Raw genomic sequence first — 12,494 nt, 5'->3', positions numbered from 1 at the left:
AGCCTCTGCATATTCAATAGTTTCTTTATCATTTTAATGAGTGAAGACAATGAAACCAATAGTCCATTTAAAATTTTCACAGGAATTTGCCAGCCTGTACAGATACTCAATGAACAATGAGTATATGAAGCAACAACAATTAAAAGATGCCTGCCTCAATGGGTGATTTTCCACTTTGCAAAGTTCTCCATTTCACAAAGAACAATCTGTTTTTAAAAAGATACTCGCCTGAACCGGGATATGCCAAAGAAAATTTCCTTTGTTGAAAACGGAAAAAGATTTGTATTATTGATAGAATAAACAGAGAAGTTTAGCTTTTAGAGTCTCTTGATGAAATATTTTTTCTGCATCTGAGCTTATGCTGCAGATCATTAGATACCATAAATATACACGCCCGAACAGGGACTTGAACCCTGGACCTTCAGATTAAAAGTCTGATGCTCTACCGACTGAGCTATCCAGGCTCTGATGTTCTCATTTTGCCATCCCAGAAAGTAATATTTTACTTGGAAAAGCTGTTTATTAAACGCACAACAGAATTGTTTAAAAGGATCTCGCCCGAACAGGGACTTGAACCCTGGACCCTCAGATTAAAAGTCTGATGCTCTACCGACTGAGCTATCCAGGCTCTGTTAGGAAAATGATGCCAGTTTAGAAGGTTCTGCAAACTATAAAAAAGGGAAATTTTAGTACGCAAAAATGGAAAAAGATCTGTTTTACTGAAAGTATAAACTGAGAAGTTTGACTTGTAGGACCTCTTGACAAAACACAAATGATATGCCTCTAGGTTTACAGTGCAGATCATTAGATGCCATCAATATTAGCACCCTTCAAAAATGTCTTTTCATTCTAATAGATGAAGAAAATTGATTTGTTACTAGTCTAATTGAAATGCTGTGTGCCTCTCACAGTACGATGAATTTGAGTCTCTGATGAAATGTAGCCTTCCAGATTTAATTTTTAACTGTACTACTTGGCGATGATGTAATTACTGCCTAAAAATGTTAATGTCTGCCAATTGAAAAGAGATCAAGTAGAGTCCAATGTAAAATTAAGCCAAATGATTGTCCATTATGTGGATATTTGAAATGTGACAAATAATGTACAGACTTTTCTTGGCTCAAAACATATTCTCCCTAGCTCATGCGATGAGGCTAAAACGAACCTAAATACTGAAGGAAAGAAGAATTAAATAAAGTTTTGCAGTTGTAAAACATTTGTTTCTGGAGATTATTTCAGATGAAATGACATTTAGCCTCTGCATATTCAATAGTTTCTTTATCATTTTAATGAGTGAAGACAATGAAACCAATAGTCCATTTAAAATTTTCACAGGAATTTGCCAGCCTGTACAGATACTCAATGAACAATGAGTATATGAAGCAACAACAATTAAAAGATGCCTGCCTCAATGGGTGATTTTCCACTTTGCAAAGTTCTCCATTTCACAAAGAACAATCTGTTTTTAAAAAGATACTCGCCTGAACCGGGATATGCCAAAGAAAATTTCCTTTGTTGAAAACGGAAAAAGATTTGTATTATTGATAGAATAAACAGAGAAGTTTAGCTTTTAGAGTCTCTTGATGAAATATTTTTTCTGCATCTGAGCTTATGCTGCAGATCATTAGATACCATAAATATACACGCCCGAACAGGGACTTGAACCCTGGACCCTCAGATTAAAAGTCTGATGCTCTACCGACTGAGCTATCCAGGCTCTGATATTCTCATTTTGCCATCCCAGAAAGTAATATTTTACTTGGAAAAGCTGTTTATTAAACGCACAACAGAATTGTTTAAAAGGATCTCGCCCGAACAGGGACTTGAACCCTGGACCCTCAGATTAAAAGTCTGATGCTCTACCGACTGAGCTATCCAGGCTCTAGTAGGAAAATGATGCCAGTTTAGAAGGTTCTGCAAACTATAAAAAAGGGAAAATTTTAGTACGCAAAAATGGAAAAAGATCTGTGTTACTGAAAGTATAAACTGAGAAGTTTGACTTGTAGGACCTCTTGACAAAAGACAAATGATATGCCTCTAGGTTTACAGTGCAGATCATTAGATGCCATCAATATTAGCACCCTTCAAAAATGTCTTTCCATTCTAATAGATGAAGAAAATTGATTTGTTACTAGTCTAATTGAAATGCTGTGTGCCTCTCACAGTACGATGAATTTGAGTCTCTGATGAAATGTAGCCTTCCAGATTTAATTTTTAACTGTACTACTTGGCGATGATGTAATTACTGCCTAAAAATGTTAATGTCTGCCAATTGAAAAGAGATCAAGTAGAGTCCAATGTAAAATTAAGCCAAATGATTGTCCATTATGTGGATATTTGAAATGTGACAAATAATGTACAGACTTTTCTTGGCTCAAAACATATTCTCCCTAGCTCATGTGATGAGGCTAAAACGAACCTAAATACTGAAGGAAAGAAGAATTAAATAAAGTTTTGCAGTTGTAAAACATTTGTTTCTGGAGATTATTTCAGATGAAATGACATTTAGCCTCTGCATATTCAATAGTTTCTTTATCATTTTAATGAGTGAAGACAATGAAACCAATAGTCCATTTAAAATTTTCACAGGAATTTGCCAGCCTGTACAGATACTCAATGAACAATGAGTATATGAAGCAACAACAATTAAAAGATGCCTGCCTCAATGGGTGATTTTCCACTTTGCAAAGTTCTCCATTTCACAAAGAACAATCTGTTTTTAAAAAGATACTCGCCTGAACCGGGATATGCCAAAGAAAATTTCCTTTGTTGAAAACGGAAAAAGATTTGTATTATTGATAGAATAAACAGAGAAGTTTAGCTTTTAGAGTCTCTTGATGAAATATTTTTTCTGCATCTGAGCTTATGCTGCAGATCATTAGATACCATAAATATACACGCCCGAACAGGGACTTGAACCCTGGACCCTCAGATTAAAAGTCTGATGCTCTACCGACTGAGCTATCCAGGCTCTGATGTTCTCATTGTGCCATCCCAGAAAGTAATATTTTACTTGGAAAAGCTGTTTATTAAACGCACAACAGAATTGTTTAAAAGGATCTCGTCCGAACAGGGACTTGAACCCTGGAACCTCAGATTAAAAGTCTGATGCTCTACCGACTGAGCTATCCAGGCTCTGGTAGGAAAATGATGCCAGTTTAGAAGGTTCTGCAAACTATAAAAAAGGGAAAATTTTAGTATGCAAAAATGGAAAAAGATCTGTGTTACTGAAAGTATAAACTGAGAAGTTTGACTTGTAGGACCTCTTGACAAAACACAAATGATATGCCTCTAGGTTTACAGTGCAGATCATTAGATGCCATCAATATTAGCACCCTTCAAAAATGTCTTTCCATTCTAATAGATGAAGAAAATTGATTTGTTACTAGTCTAATTGAAATGCTGTGTGCCTCTCACAGTACGATGAATTTGAGTCTCTGATGAAATGTAGCCTTCCAGATTTAATTTTTAACTGTACTACTTGGCGATGATGTAATTACTGCCTAAAAATGTTAATGTCTGCCAATTGAAAAGAGATCAAGTAGAGTCCAATGTAAAATTAAGCCAAATGATTGTCCATTATGTGGATATTTGAAATGTGACAAATAATGTACAGACTTTTCTTGGCTCAAAACATATTCTCCCTAGCTCATGTGATGAGGCTAAAACGAACCTAAATACTGAAGGAAAGAAGAATTAAATAAAGTTTTGCAGTTGTAAAACATTTGTTTCTGGAGATTATTTCAGATGAAATGACATTTAGCCTCTGCATATTCAATAGTTTCTTTATCATTTTAATGAGTGAAGACAATGAAACCAATAGTCCATTTAAAATTTTCACAGGAATTTGCCAGCCTGTACAGATACTCAATGAACAATGAGTATATGAAGCAACAACAATTAAAAGATGCGTGCCTCAATGGGTGATTTTCCACTTTGCAAAGTTCTCCATTTCACAAAGAACAATCTGTTTTTAAAAAGATACTCGCCTGAACCGGGATATGCCAAAGAAAATTTCCTTTGTTGAAAACGGAAAAAGATTTGTATTATTGATATAATAAACAGAGAAGTTTAGCTTTTAGAGTCTCTTGATGAAATATTTTTTCTGCATCTGAGCTTATGCTGCAGATCATTAGATACCATAAATATACACGCCCGAACAGGGACTTGAACCCTGGACCCTCAGATTAAAAGTCTGATGCTCTACCGACTGAGCTATCCAGGCTCTGATGTTCTCATTGTGCCATCCCAGAAAGTAATATTTTACTTGGAAAAGCTGTTTATTAAACGCACAACAGAATTGTTTAAAAGGATCTCGCCGAACAGGGACTTGAACCCTGGACCCTCAGATTAAAAGTCTGATGCTCTACCGACTGAGCTATCCAGGCTCTAGCAGGAAAATGATGCCAGTTTAGAAGGTTCTGCAAACTATAAAAAAGGGAAAATTTTAGTACGCAAAAATGGAAAAAGATCTGTGTTACTGAAAGTATAAACTGAGAAGTTTGACTTGTAGGACCTCTTGACAAAACACAAATGATATGCCTCTAGGTTTACAGTGCAGATCATTAGATGCCATCAATATTAGCACCCTTCAAAAATGTCTTTCCATTCTAATAGATGAAGAAAATTGATTTGTTACTAGTCTAATTGAAATGCTGTGTGCCTCTCACAGTACGATGAATTTGAGTCTCTGATGAAATGTAGCCTTCCAGATTTAATTTTTAACTGTACTACTTGGCGATGATGTAATTACTGCCTAAAAATGTTAATGTCTGCCAATTAAAAAGAGATCAAGTAGAGTCCAATGTAAAATTAAGCCAAATGATTGTCCATTATGTGGATATTTGAAATGTGACAAATAATGTACAGACTTTTCTTGGCTCAAAACATATTCTCCCTAGCTCATGTGATGAGGCTAAAACGAACCTAAATACTGAAGGAAAGAAGAATTAAATAAAGTTTTGCAGTTGTAAAACATTTGTTTCTGGAGATTATTTCAGATGAAATGACATTTAGCCTCTGCATATTCAATAGTTTCTTTATCATTTTAATGAGTGAAGACAATGAAACCAATAGTCCATTTAAAATTTTCACAGGAATTTGCCAGCCTGTACAGATACTCAATGAACAATGAGTATATGAAGCAACAACAATTAAAAGATGCCTGCCTCAATGGGTGATTTTCCACTTTGCAAAGTTCTCCATTTCACAAAGAACAATCTGTTTTTAAAAAGATACTCGCCTGAACCGGGATATGCCAAAGAAAATTTCCTTTGTTGAAAACGGAAAAAGATTTGTATTATTGATAGAATAAACAGAGAAGTTTAGCTTTTAGAGTCTCTTGATGAAATATTTTTTTCTGCATCTGAGCTTATGCTGCAGATCATTAGATACCATAAATATACACGCCCGAACAGGGACTTGAACCCTGGACCCTCAGATTAAAAGTCTGATGCTCTACCGACTGAGCTATCCAGGCTCTGATGTTCTCATTTTGCCATCCCAGAAAGTAATATTTTACTTGGAAAAGCTGTTTATTAAACGCACAACAGAATTGTTTAAAAGGATCTCGCCCGAACAGGGACTTGAACCCTGGACCCTCAGATTAAAAGTCTGATGCTCTACCGACTGAGCCATCCAGGCTCTGCTAGGAAAATGATGCCAGTTTAGAAGGTTCTGCAAACTATAAAAAAGGGAAAATTTTAGTACGCAAAAATGGAAAAAGATCTGTGTTACTGAAAGTATAAACTGAGAAGTTTGACTTGTAGGACCTCTTGACAAAACACAAATGATATGCCTCTAGGTTTACAGTGCAGATCATTAGATGCCATCAATATTAGCACCCTTCAAAAATGTCTTTCCATTCTAATAGATGAAGAAAATTGATTTGTTACTAGTCTAATTGAAATGCTGTGTGCCTCTCACAGTACGATGAATTTGAGTCTCTGATGAAATGTAGCCTTCCAGATTTAATTTTTAACTGTACTACTTGGCGATGATGTAATTACTGCCTAAAAATGTTAATGTCTGCCAATTGAAAAGAGATCAAGTAGAGTCCAATGTAAAATTAAGCCAAATGATTGTCCATTATGTGGATATTTGAAATGTGACAAATAATGTACAGACTTTTCTTGGCTCAAAACATATTCTCCCTAGCTCATGTGATGAGGCTAAAACGAACCTAAATACTGAAGGAAAGAAGAATTAAATAAAGTTTTGCAGTTGTAAAACATTTGTTTCTGGAGATTATTTCAGATGAAATGACATTTAGCCTCTGCATATTCAATAGTTTCTTTATCATTTTAATGAGTGAAGACAATGAAACCAATAGTCCATTTAAAATTTTCACAGGAATTTGCCAGCCTGTACAGATACTCAATGAACAATGAGTATATGAAGCAACAACAATTAAAAGATGCCTGCCTCAATGGGTGATTTTCCACTTTGCAAAGTTCTCCATTTCACAAAGAACAATCTGTTTTTAAAAAGATACTCGCCTGAACCGGGATATGCCAAAGAAAATTTCCTTTGTTGAAAACGGAAAAAGATTTGTATTATTGATAGAATAAACAGAGAAGTTTAGCTTTTAGAGTCTCTTGATGAAATATTTTTTCTGCATCTGAGCTTATGCTGCAGATCATTAGATACCATAAATATACACGCCGAACAGGGGCTTGAACCCTGGACCCTCAGATTAAAAGTCTGATGCTCTACCGACTGAGCTATCCAGGCTCTGATGTTCTCATTTTGCCATCCCAGAAAGTAATATTTTACTTGGAAAAGCTGTTTATTAAACGCACAACAGAATTGTTTAAAAGGATCTCGCCCGAACAGGGACTTGAACCCTGGACCATCAGATTAAAAGTCTGATGCTCTACCGACTGAGCTATCCAGGCTCTAGTAGGAAAATGATGCCAGTTTAGAAGGTTCTGCAAACTATAAAAAAGGGAAAATTTTAGTACGCAAAAATGGAAAAAGATCTGTGTTACTGAAAGTATAAACTGAGAAGTTTGACTTGTAGGACCTCTTGACAAAACACAAATGATATGCCTCTAGGTTTACAGTGCAGATCATTAGATGCCATCAATATTAGCACCCTTCAAAAATGTCTTTCCATTCTAATAGATGAAGAAAATTGATTTGTTACTAGTCTAATTGAAATGCTGTGTGCCTCTCACAGTACGATGAATTTGAGTCTCTGATGAAATGTAGCCTTCCAGATTTAATTTTTAACTGTACTACTTGGCGATGATGTAATTACTGCCTAAAAATGTTAATGTCTGCCAATTGAAAAGAGATCAAGTAGAGTCCAATGTAAAATTAAGCCAAATGATTGTCCATTATGTGGATATTTGAAATGTGACAAATAATGTACAGACTTTTCTTGGCTCAAAACATATTCTCCCTAGCTCATGTGATGAGGCTAAAACGAACCTAAATACTGAAGGAAAGAAGAATTAAATAAAGTTTTGCAGTTGTAAAACATTTGTTTCTGGAGATTATTTCAGATGAAATGACATTTAGCCTCTGCATATTCAATAGTTTCTTTATCATTTTAATGAGTGAAGACAATGAAACCAATAGTCCATTTAAAATTTTCACAGGAATTTGCCAGCCTGTACAGATACTCAATGAACAATGAGTATATGAAGCAACAACAATTAAAAGATGCCTGCCTCAATGGGTGATTTTCCACTTTGCAAAGTTCTCCATTTCACAAAGAACAATCTGTTTTTAAAAAGATACTCGCCTGAACCGGGATATGCCAAAGAAAATTTCCTTTGTTGAAAACGGAAAAAGATTTGTATTATTGATAGAATAAACAGAGAAGTTTAGCTTTTAGAGTCTCTTGATGAAATATTTTTTCTGCATCTGAGCTTATGCTGCAGATCATTAGATACCATAAATATACACGCCGAACAGGGGCTTGAACCCTGGACCCTCAGATTAAAAGTCTGATGCTCTACCGACTGAGCTATCCAGGCTCTGATGTTCTCATTTTGCCATCCCAGAAAGTAATATTTTACTTGGAAAAGCTGTTTATTAAACGCACAACAGAATTGTTTAAAAGGATCTCGCCCGAACAGGGACTTGAACCCTGGACCATCAGATTAAAAGTCTGATGCTCTACCGACTGAGCTATCCAGGCTCTAGTAGGAAAATGATGCCAGTTTAGAAGGTTCTGCAAACTATAAAAAAGGGAAAATTTTAGTACGCAAAAATGGAAAAAGATCTGTGTTACTGAAAGTATAAACTGAGAAGTTTGACTTGTAGGACCTCTTGACAAAACACAAATGATATGCCTCTAGGTTTACAGTGCAGATCATTAGATGCCATCAATATTAGCACCCTTCAAAAATGTCTTTCCATTCTAATAGATGAAGAAAATTGATTTGTTACTAGTCTAATTGAAATGCTGTGTGCCTCTCACAGTACGATGAATTTGAGTCTCTGATGAAATGTAGCCTTCCAGATTTAATTTTTAACTGTACTACTTGGCGATGATGTAATTACTGCCTAAAAATGTTAATGTCTGCCAATTGAAAAGAGATCAAGTAGAGTCCAATGTAAAATTAAGCCAAATGATTGTCCATTATGTGGATATTTGAAATGTGACAAATAATGTACAGACTTTTCTTGGCTCAAAACATATTCTCCCTAGCTCATGTGATGAGGCTAAAACGAACCTAAATACTGAAGGAAAGAAGAATTAAATAAAGTTTTGCAGTTGTAAAACATTTGTTTCTGGAGATTATTTCAGATGAAATGACATTTAGCCTCTGCATATTCAATAGTTTCTTTATCATTTTAATGAGTGAAGACAATGAAACCAATAGTCCATTTAAAATTTTCACAGGAATTTGCCAGCCTGTACAGATACTCAATGAACAATGAGTATATGAAGCAACAACAATTAAAAGATGCCTGCCTCAATGGGTGATTTTCCACTTTGCAAAGTTCTCCATTTCACAAAGAACAATCTGTTTTTAAAAAGATACTCGCCTGAACCGGGATATGCCAAAGAAAATTTCCTTTGTTGAAAACGGAAAAAGATTTGTATTATTGATATAATAAACAGAGAAGTTTAGCTTTTAGAGTCTCTTGATGAAATATTTTTTCTGCATCTGAGCTTATGCTGCAGATCATTAGATACCATAAATATACACGCCCGAACAGGGACTTGAACCCTGGACCCTCAGATTAAAAGTCTGATGCTCTACCGACTGAGCTATCCAGGCTCTAGTAGGAAAATGATGCCAGTTTAGAAGGTTCTGCAAACTATAAAAAAGGGAAAATTTTAGTATGCAAAAATGGAAAAAGATCTGTGTTACTGAAAGTATAAACTGAGAAGTTTGACTTGTAGGACCTCTTGACAAAACACAAATGATATGCCTCTAGGTTTACAGTGCAGATCATTAGATGCCATCAATATTAGCACCCTTCAAAAATGTCTTTCCATTCTAATAGATGAAGAAAATTGATTTGTTACTAGTCTAATTGAAATGCTGTGTGCCTCTCACAGTACGATAAATTTGAGTCTCTGATGAAATGTAGCCTTCCAGATTTAATTTTTAACTGTACTACTTGGCGATGATGTAATTACTGCCTAAAAATGTTAATGTCTGCCAATTGAAAAGAGATCAAGTAGAGTCCAATGTAAAATTAAGCCAAATGATTGTCCATTATGTGGATATTTGAAATGTGACAAATAATGTACAGACTTTTCTTGGCTCAAAACATATTCTCCCTAGCTCATGTGATGAGGCTAAAACGAACCTAAATACTGAAGGAAAGAAGAATTAAATAAAGTTTTGCAGTTGTAAAACATTTGTTTCTGGAGATTATTTCAGATGAAATGACATTTAGCCTCTGCATATTCAATAGTTTCTTTATCATTTTAATGAGTGAAGACAATGAAACCAATAGTCCATTTAAAATTTTCACAGGAATTTGCCAGCCTGTACAGATACTCAATGAACAATGAGTATATGAAGCAACAACAATTAAAAGATGCCTGCCTCAATGGGTGATTTTCCACTTTGCAAAGTTCTCCATTTCACAAAGAACAATCTGTTTTTAAAAAGATACTCGCCTGAACCGGGATATGCCAAAGAAAATTTCCTTTGTTGAAAACGGAAAAAGATTTGTATTATTGATAGAATAAACAGAGAAGTTTAGCTTTTAGAGTCTCTTGATGAAATATTTTTTCTGCATCTGAGCTTATGCTGCAGATCATTAGATACCATAAATATACACGCCCGAACAGGGACTTGAACCCTGGACCCTCAGATTAAAAGTCTGATGCTCTACCGACTGAGCTATCCAGGCTCTGATGTTCTCATTTTGCCATCCCAGAAAGTAATATTTTACTTGGAAAAGCTGTTTATTAAACGCACAACAGAATTGTTTAAAAGGATCTCGCCCGAACAGGGACTTGAACCCTGGACCCTCAGATTAAAAGTCTGATGCTCTACCGACTGAGCTATCCAGGCTCTGCTAGGAAAATGATGCCAGTTTAGAAGGTTCTGCAAACTATAAAAAAGGGAAAATTTTAGTACGCAAAAATGGAAAAAGATCTGTGTTACTGAAAGTATAAACTGAGAAGTTTGACTTGTAGGACCTCTTGACAAAACACAAATGATATGCCTCTAGGTTTACAGTGCAGATCATTAGATGCCATCAATATTAGCACCCTTCAAAAATGTCTTTCCATTCTAATAGATGAAGAAAATTGATTTGTTACTAGTCTAATTGAAATGCTGTGTGCCTCTCACAGTACGATGAATTTGAGTCTCTGATGAAATGTAGCCTTCCAGATTTAATTTTTAACTGTACTACTTGGCGATGATGTAATTACTGCCTAAAAATGTTAATGTCTGCCAATTGAAAAGAGATCAAGTAGAGTCCAATGTAAAATTAAGCCAAATGATTGTCCATTATGTGGATATTTGAAATGTGACAAATAATGTACAGACTTTTCTTGGCTCAAAACATATTCTCCCTAGCTCATGTGATGAGGCTAAAACGAACCTAAATACTGAAGGAAAGAAGAATTAAATAAAGTTTTGCAGTTGTAAAACATTTGTTTCTGGAGATTATTTCAGATGAAATGACATTTAGCCTCTGCATATTCAATAGTTTCTTTATCATTTTAATGAGTGAAGACAATGAAACCAATAGTCCATTTAAAATTTTCACAGGAATTTGCCAGCCTGTACAGATACTCAATGAACAATGAGTATATAAAGCAACAACAATTAAAAGATGCCTGCCTCAATGGGTGATTTTCCACTTTGCAAAGTTCTCCATTTCACAAAGAACAATCTGTTTTTAAAAAGATACTCGCCTGAACCGGGATATGCCAAAGAAAATTTCCTTTGTTGAAAACGGAAAAAGATTTGTATTATTGATAGAATAAACAGAGAAGTTTAGCTTTTAGAGTCTCTTGATGAAATATTTTTTCTGCATCTGAGCTTATGCTGCAGATCATTAGATACCATAAATATACACGCCCGAACAGGGACTTGAACCCTGGACCCTCAGATTAAAAGTCTGATGCTCTACCAACTGAGCTATCCAGGCTCTGATGTTCTCATTTTGCCATCCCAGAAAGTAATATTTTACTTGGAAAAGCTGTTTATTAAACGCACAACAGAATTGTTTAAAAGGATCTCGCCCGAACAGGGACTTGAACCCTGGACCCTCAGATTAAAAGTCTGATGCTCTACCGACTGAGCTATCCAGGCTCTGTTAGGAAAATGATGCCAGTTTAGAAGGTTCTGCAAACTATAAAAAAGGGAAAATTTTAGTATGCAAAAATGGAAAAAGATCTGTGTTACTGAAAGTATAAACTGAGAAGTTTGACTTGTAGGACCTCTTGACAAAACACAAATGATATGCCTCTAGGTTTACAGTGCAGATCATTAGATGCCATCAATATTAGCACCCTTCAAAAATGTCTTTCCATTCTAATAGATGAAGAAAATTGATTTGTTACTAGTCTAATTGAAATGCTGTGTGCCTCTCACAGTACGATGAATTTGAGTCTCTGATGAAATGTAGCCTTCCAGATTTAATTTTTAACTGTACTACTTGGCGATGATGTAATTACTGCCTAAAAATGTTAATGTCTGCCAATTGAAAAGAGATCAAGTAGAGTCCAATGTAAAATTAAGCCAAATGATTGTCCATTATGTGGATATTTGAAATGTGACAAATAATGTACAGACTTTTCTTGGCTCAAAACATATTCTCCCTAGCTCATGTGATGAGGCTAAAACGAACCTAAATACTGAAGGAAAGAAGAATTAAATAAAGTTTTGCAGTTGTAAAACATTTGTTTCTGGAGATTATTTCAGATGAAATGACATTTAGCCTCTGCATATTCAATAGTTTCTTTATCATTTTAATGAGTGAAGACAATGAAACCAATAGTCCATTTAAAATTTTCACAGGAATTTGCCAGCCTGTACAGATACTCAATGAACAATGAG

At 35.1% G+C, this 12,494-nt stretch overlaps 15 non-coding genes across 15 annotated transcripts; all 15 read right to left on the bottom strand.

The window, feature by feature from the left end:
- Positions 1–391: 391 nt before the first annotated feature.
- TRNAK-UUU (transfer RNA lysine (anticodon UUU)) lies at positions 392–464 on the bottom strand. The gene has a single exon. It is a non-coding gene; the product is annotated as a tRNA-Lys (tRNA).
- Positions 465–555: 91 nt separating this feature from the next.
- On the bottom strand, positions 556–628 carry TRNAK-UUU (transfer RNA lysine (anticodon UUU)). The gene has a single exon. It is a non-coding gene; the product is annotated as a tRNA-Lys (tRNA).
- A 1,016-nt stretch (positions 629–1,644) lies between these two features.
- On the bottom strand, positions 1,645–1,717 carry TRNAK-UUU (transfer RNA lysine (anticodon UUU)). Its single transcript has one exon. It is a non-coding gene; the product is annotated as a tRNA-Lys (tRNA).
- A 91-nt stretch (positions 1,718–1,808) lies between these two features.
- On the bottom strand, positions 1,809–1,881 carry TRNAK-UUU (transfer RNA lysine (anticodon UUU)). Its single transcript has one exon. It is a non-coding gene; the product is annotated as a tRNA-Lys (tRNA).
- Positions 1,882–2,898: 1,017 nt separating this feature from the next.
- Positions 2,899–2,971, bottom strand: TRNAK-UUU (transfer RNA lysine (anticodon UUU)). The gene has a single exon. It is a non-coding gene; the product is annotated as a tRNA-Lys (tRNA).
- A 1,181-nt stretch (positions 2,972–4,152) lies between these two features.
- On the bottom strand, positions 4,153–4,225 carry TRNAK-UUU (transfer RNA lysine (anticodon UUU)). Its single transcript has one exon. It is a non-coding gene; the product is annotated as a tRNA-Lys (tRNA).
- Positions 4,226–5,406: 1,181 nt separating this feature from the next.
- Positions 5,407–5,479, bottom strand: TRNAK-UUU (transfer RNA lysine (anticodon UUU)). The gene has a single exon. It is a non-coding gene; the product is annotated as a tRNA-Lys (tRNA).
- Positions 5,480–5,570: 91 nt separating this feature from the next.
- Positions 5,571–5,643, bottom strand: TRNAK-UUU (transfer RNA lysine (anticodon UUU)). The gene has a single exon. It is a non-coding gene; the product is annotated as a tRNA-Lys (tRNA).
- Positions 5,644–6,823: 1,180 nt separating this feature from the next.
- On the bottom strand, positions 6,824–6,896 carry TRNAK-UUU (transfer RNA lysine (anticodon UUU)). Its single transcript has one exon. It is a non-coding gene; the product is annotated as a tRNA-Lys (tRNA).
- Positions 6,897–8,076: 1,180 nt separating this feature from the next.
- Positions 8,077–8,149, bottom strand: TRNAK-UUU (transfer RNA lysine (anticodon UUU)). Its single transcript has one exon. It is a non-coding gene; the product is annotated as a tRNA-Lys (tRNA).
- A 1,017-nt stretch (positions 8,150–9,166) lies between these two features.
- Positions 9,167–9,239, bottom strand: TRNAK-UUU (transfer RNA lysine (anticodon UUU)). The gene has a single exon. It is a non-coding gene; the product is annotated as a tRNA-Lys (tRNA).
- A 1,017-nt stretch (positions 9,240–10,256) lies between these two features.
- Positions 10,257–10,329, bottom strand: TRNAK-UUU (transfer RNA lysine (anticodon UUU)). Its single transcript has one exon. It is a non-coding gene; the product is annotated as a tRNA-Lys (tRNA).
- Positions 10,330–10,420: 91 nt separating this feature from the next.
- Positions 10,421–10,493, bottom strand: TRNAK-UUU (transfer RNA lysine (anticodon UUU)). Its single transcript has one exon. It is a non-coding gene; the product is annotated as a tRNA-Lys (tRNA).
- A 1,017-nt stretch (positions 10,494–11,510) lies between these two features.
- TRNAK-UUU (transfer RNA lysine (anticodon UUU)) lies at positions 11,511–11,583 on the bottom strand. Its single transcript has one exon. It is a non-coding gene; the product is annotated as a tRNA-Lys (tRNA).
- Positions 11,584–11,674: 91 nt separating this feature from the next.
- On the bottom strand, positions 11,675–11,747 carry TRNAK-UUU (transfer RNA lysine (anticodon UUU)). The gene has a single exon. It is a non-coding gene; the product is annotated as a tRNA-Lys (tRNA).
- Between the last annotated feature and the right edge of the window lie 747 nt (positions 11,748–12,494).

The sequence above is a fragment of the Crinia signifera genome, unplaced genomic scaffold (genome assembly GCF_055691185.1).
Source record: "Crinia signifera unplaced genomic scaffold, ASM5569118v1 HAP2_SCAFFOLD_277, whole genome shotgun sequence".
Taxonomy (NCBI): Eukaryota; Metazoa; Chordata; class Amphibia; order Anura; family Myobatrachidae; genus Crinia; species Crinia signifera.
Note: the sequence above shows the minus strand (reverse complement) of the source record. Positions and strands in the feature narration are given on the sequence as shown.